The 6,099-nt window shown below is 50.3% G+C and overlaps 1 non-coding gene across 1 annotated transcript in view; it reads right to left on the reverse strand.

Annotated features, from left to right (window-relative positions):
• Positions 1-41, reverse strand: part of LOC126305432 (5.8S ribosomal RNA) — a 155-nt gene extending 114 nt beyond the window's left edge. The window contains exon 1 of the ribosomal RNA XR_007553487.1: positions 1-41. This exon is cut by the window's left edge and continues 114 nt beyond it. This is a non-coding gene — a ribosomal RNA (5.8S ribosomal RNA).
• Between the last annotated feature and the right edge of the window lie 6,058 nt (positions 42-6,099).

A 6,099-nucleotide genomic window follows, 5' to 3' on the forward strand; every position in this document is an offset into this window, starting at 1 on the left:
CTTCATCGACCCACGAGCCGAGTGATCCACCGTCCTGGGTGATCTTTTCCTTTTCAGTCTCCCACTGTCTCTTTCAAGACAGTAGCATTTGCGGGACTGAGGCGTCTGACGGCCCCTGTTCCACTATTTTTTTGTGTCCAACGGCCTCACAGCCGATGGGCGTCGTACGGCTCCACACCGGAGCGGACAGGCACTCGGGCGAACGTCATTCAAAACCGGCGCCAGGCGCCAGGTACCGCAGGCCAGCCGCTCCAGAGCTTCAGCGCTCGTACCACACAACAACAACACTTCCGCTAGTTTTGAGAGGCACGCGTGGTTCCGCACGCGGCGCACGGCCACTGCCGTACAGGTAGCGTGTTGCGCGACACGACACGCACATCGAAAGACATGCAGTCTAGTCGGTAATGATCCTTCCGCAGGTTCACCTACGGAAACCTTGTTACGACTTTTACTTCCTCTAAATGATCAAGTTTGGTCATCTTTCCGGTAGCATCGGCAACGACAGAGTCGATGCCGCGTACCAGTCCGAAGACCTCACTAAATCATTCAATCGGTAGTAGCGACGGGCGGTGTGTACAAAGGGCAGGGACGTAATCAACGCGAGCTTATGACTCGCGCTTACTGGGAATTCCTCGTTCATGGGGAACAATTGCAAGCCCCAATCCCTAGCACGAAGGAGGTTCAGCGGGTTACCCCGACCTTTCGGCCTAGGAAGACACGCTGATTCCTTCAGTGTAGCGCGCGTGCGGCCCAGAACATCTAAGGGCATCACAGACCTGTTATTGCTCAATCTCGTGCGGCTAGAAGCCGCCTGTCCCTCTAAGAAGAAAAGTAATCGCTGACAGCACGAAGGATGTCACGCGACTAGTTAGCAGGCTAGAGTCTCGTTCGTTATCGGAATTAACCAGACAAATCGCTCCACCAACTAAGAACGGCCATGCACCACCACCCACCGAATCAAGAAAGAGCTATCAATCTGTCAATCCTTCCGGTGTCCGGGCCTGGTGAGGTTTCCCGTGTTGAGTCAAATTAAGCCGCAGGCTCCACTCCTGGTGGTGCCCTTCCGTCAATTCCTTTAAGTTTCAGCTTTGCAACCATACTTCCCCCGGAACCCAAAAGCTTTGGTTTCCCGGAGGCTGCCCGCCGAGTCATCGGAGGAACTGCGGCGGATCGCTGGCTGGCATCGTTTATGGTTAGAACTAGGGCGGTATCTGATCGCCTTCGAACCTCTAACTTTCGTTCTTGATTAATGAAAACATACTTGGCAAATGCTTTCGCTTCTGTTCGTCTTGCGACGATCCAAGAATTTCACCTCTAACGTCGCAATACGAATGCCCCCGCCTGTCCCTATTAATCATTACCTCGGGTTCCGAAAACCAACAAAATAGAACCGAGGTCCTATTCCATTATTCCATGCACACAGTATTCAGGCGGGCTTGCCTGCTTTAAGCACTCTAATTTGTTCAAAGTAAACGTGCCGGCCCACCGAGACACTCAACAAAGAGCACCCTGGTAGGATTTAAACGGGGTCCGCCTCGGGACGCGAAAGCACCCCTTCGGCTCGCCCCACCGGCAGGACGTCCCACGATACATGCCAGTTAAACACCGACGGGCGGTGAACCAACAGCGTGGGACACAAATCCAACTACGAGCTTTTTAACCGCAACAACTTTAATATACGCTATTGGAGCTGGAATTACCGCGGCTGCTGGCACCAGACTTGCCCTCCAATAGATACTCGTTAAAGGATTTAAAGTGTACTCATTCCGATTACGGGGCCTCGGATGAGTCCCGTATCGTTATTTTTCGTCACTACCTCCCCGTGCCGGGAGTGGGTAATTTGCGCGCCTGCTGCCTTCCTTGGATGTGGTAGCCGTTTCTCAGGCTCCCTCTCCGGAATCGAACCCTGATTCCCCGTTACCCGTTACAACCATGGTAGGCGCAGAACCTACCATCGACAGTTGATAAGGCAGACATTTGAAAGATGCGTCGCCGGTACGAGGACCGTGCGATCAGCCCAAAGTTATTCAGAGTCACCAAGGCAAACGGACCAGACAAGCCAATCCGATTGGTTTTGATCTAATAAAAGCGTCCCTTCCATCTCTGGTCGGGACTCTGTTTTTTTTTTTTTTTTTTTTAAAAAAAATTCTTTATTTCCATAAACAATGTTAATTTTACATCTAGCCCACTGCCTTATTTGATTAGTGGGCCAAGTTAGTTATACAAGGGTAATTAGCAGCTAATTCTAAGTTCTATGTAGTAACTAGTTAGTATATAAGTGAACAGTAAGCAATGGGCAACATTATTGTTAGTCTACTACAAACATTTAATCTTTAGACTAGTTACTAATCCTACAGCGTTACAGTTGTGTCAGCTAATTTATATAAACCTACTGTAGAGCCTTGCTCATTGAGCTAACCCCAATGAGCGTGCCCCTGACACTGGGCAGGCCGAGATGGTGATCGCTGCAGGTTACTAATAATAAAATCTAAAAACTAAGTCCTACAACTAACTTATCCTAATGTCAAGTCCGGTGCGTTGTCTGGTTTGGTAAGGCTGCACCCCACCCCCCCAGAGTCCTGTGGCGCGGCGGATTCAGACTGAGGAAGTCGGCCTTTCCGCGCCCAGGCGGTTTGGGAGTAGGGTATCATACTCTATCTGTGTCCTGGGTTATCTCTTTTTGTGCTACTATAGGTCTTTCAGGTAGTCCTTTAGGACTTTCTGAGATACCGCGTTAGCCAGTTTGTTTATGATGTCGAAAGTGTCGCGATGTCTGATTAGTCTAAAAGTGTCGTTATGTGGTAGTTGGTCCCGCAGTACTGAGGCCACATCATTGAAAAGGGGGCACTCGTAGACTACATGGTCAGGAGTACCCTCCGGAACACCACAGTCACACGCAGGTGTCGCCTTTTTACCAAATCGGCATAGATATGTCGAGTACGGTCCATGCCCAGTGAGGAAGTGGATGAGTCCCCGGGATGGATCGAAATGTGACATTTCCATCCTTTCCCTAACATCTGGTAGGAGCTCAAAGGTACGTCGCCCTGTTTCTTCGGTTTCCCACGAAAGTTGCCATAGCAGCTCCCCTTTTTTCCTAATTTCTACTTTATTTTCTGTCCTGCTGCCCAGAATTTCCTCGGTTTTTTCCAAATTCCCCTTTTTAGTCCAGTACCAAGCGGCCTGCTCCCGAATTTTGATATCCAGGGGGCAAAGCCCCATAATAACTAACAGGGCTCCTCCCGGTGTAGTTCTGTATGCCCCCACTGATCTCAGGATCATATTTCTCTGCACTCTCCTCACTGTCATGGCGGGCACCACCCTCGTGAGCCTGTGTGCCCAGACTCCGGATCCGTAACCCACTATGGATGTTAGTATACTGTTATGATAGAGTTTGATGAGATGTGGTGGAAGATGAAACCGCTTATGCCCAATGGAGATGAGGTTGTTGAGTACCTGTAAAGCTCTTTGAGTTACGGTTTCAATGTGTCTACTGAAAGTCCACCTTTCATCAATGATGATACCTAGATAGCGTGTCTCACGTCGCCGGAGAACTGGTGATCCATCTATCCTAACAGTTGGGTTACGAGCTAATTGTCCCTTTAGAAGAAGATAGGTAGACTTGGCCGGTGAAATTGTCATTTTTGTCTTGCGGCACCATAGTTGGAGTGTGTTTATTGCTCTCTCGATCTTAGGCTCTATGTCCTCTCGGCTACGGCCGCCGACCAGTAGGAGGAGATCATCTGCGTAGGCTATCACCTCCAGCACTTCGTCGCTTTGTTGTAATGTATCTAGTAAGGGTTCCATGTGGATGTCCCAGAACAGCGGACCCAGTACGGAACCCTGGGGACATCCCTTGGTGATAGTTTTCCTTACTCTTGTGCTAGCAGATGATAGCCAGACCTCCCGATCTTCACAATAGCTCCTCAGACAGCCATATAGCGGCCCTGGACACTCCTTCTCCCTTAAGCAGGAGAAGAGCGAAGGCCACCACAGGTTGTCGAAGGCGCCACTTATATCCACCATGATGCCAACAACGTACTTGTACGGGGTAGAGCCGCAGACCTCGGCCGCCAGGGCGATTGCATCAGATGCCGATCGTCCAGACCTGAAGCCAAACTGCCTGTTGCTCATTCCGCACAGCACTCGGTGTGCCGCCAGTCTATCAGCCAGAAGTCTCTCCAGAATCTTCCCAAGCAGATCAAGCAGGCAGATAGGTCTATAAGATTTGGTTTCTGCTGGGTCTTTGTCAGCCCCTTTCTTTATAATTACCACATTTGCCCTCTTCCATATTCGAGGGAACTTTTTCTGCTTGAGGCATTCGTTATATAAATGAGTTAGAGGGGCGACTATCTGGGGGGCCAGGAATTGCACCACTTCCGCCACAATACCGTCTGGCCCAGGAGCTTTTCCTCTCTTCAGGGAATTTATGTGGCCAGCTACCTCTTCTTCTGAGAATGGGTAGACTGCCATATCATTTTCATACGCATTGTTGTTATTCTCCCGCAGCTGCCGTTGTTCATCTGTCTCATCCGCTGTATCATCAGGCAACAGGGAGTGGAGAAGGACCTCAGCAGTTTCCTGCCAAGACCCCGTCATCCGGTCCCCATGCCTGACGGTTGAAAGCTCCATCGGAGAACGGATCTTTTCCCGGACAAGCCTGTAGGGAACTCCCCATGGGTCTAATGCTAGTTGGTTCAGAACAAAGTGTTCCCAACTTTTTGTTCTAACTTCCCGTAGCTGTTTTTGGAAGTTATCTTTGGCTTCCCGGTAAAGCTGCAGCCATCTTTGTCTTTCTTGCCAGACGACACTGCGCTGGTAGTGCCTCCTGAGCCTTCTGACCGACCGGCGCATCTCCTCTAGTTCAGCAGACCATGGTGATGGAGAGGCCGCCATGGCCCTCCTCCTAGTAGGTACGGCTGCCTTGACTGCTCGAGTTATTACTGAGACCAGTTCTTCGGCTCTGTTGTCAACGTCAAAGTGTCTGTGGTCGTCACCTTCTGATATCGGAGGAATGTCGCACTCCCCAGCAAGTCTCTCCCAGTCGGCTCTATTGTAATTGTATTGTATTTCCCACCCCATGGCCCAGCGGCTCTCGCCATCTCCTATGTTGAAAGTAATAAGATTGTGGTCACTTGTAGTGGCATTCTCAACTACTTTCCATTGCTGGATTAGGTATGCTGCGTTTGGCGTAGCCAGGGTCACGTCGATGTTTGTGCCTTGGCCCCCTCCCGCCGCATAGGTCGGAGGGTTGCCTGGCTTGTTAGCCACTACAAGCTGCAAGGCCATGATGGCTTCTTCTGCCTTCTCTCCATTGGGATCCCTGGTGCCGCTGTACCATAAGGGGGATTTGGCATTCATATCGGCAGTCACAAATGTTTTCCGCCCCCGCAACGCCGTGATAGCTGTGGTGAGATGAGCTAGGTGTCTTTCAATATCATCACCATATTGAAAGTATGTGTTGATCATAATAATAGCTCCTGCTGGAGATTGCAGCTCCACGACGTTGCAGTGGCTGGTTGTGAACTGCGTTAGAACTGTAGCCCTTATCAGTTTGTTAGTGATAATAATTGCCGCTTTTGGGTCTTCACCTCTGCAGACGACTTGCCAGGTCGCAGCTGTGAAAGCAATCTTCCCGTTTAGGGAGTACGGCTCCTGCAGGCAGACCACATCCAGTCTCCTCTCCTCCACTTCCCTTCGCAACTCCTGCATGACAAGTCTGCTGTTATGGGTGTTTAGTTGGCCAATGGTGATTTCCGTCATGTAGTTGTCTATGGAGTGTATGTGTGAATCCTGTCATGAGGCCATGTTTTGTTCCAGTCGAATGTGATACGTCCATTTGCCAGAACAGCTTGTCGATAAATTTCATTCAGGTCGAATTTTTCTCCACGTCTGTCAAAGACTTTCTTTAGTAGGTCACGCAGGGCTCCGAAGTCAGTGGGGAGATTCACTGACTTGAGTTGAATTCTGTCCACAGCCTCCATTACCGAGAAGGTGACTCTCTGTCCATATTCATGTCCCACCCGAACCACATGTCTCAAGGCAGTGGTCAGGGTAGTCGGCTGCTCCAGCCTCGCCAGTTGCATGGTGAGTTCCAGGTTT

Source organism: Schistocerca gregaria, unplaced genomic scaffold (genome assembly GCF_023897955.1).
Source record: "Schistocerca gregaria isolate iqSchGreg1 unplaced genomic scaffold, iqSchGreg1.2 ptg000310l, whole genome shotgun sequence".
NCBI lineage: Eukaryota > Metazoa > Arthropoda > Insecta > Orthoptera > Acrididae > Schistocerca > Schistocerca gregaria.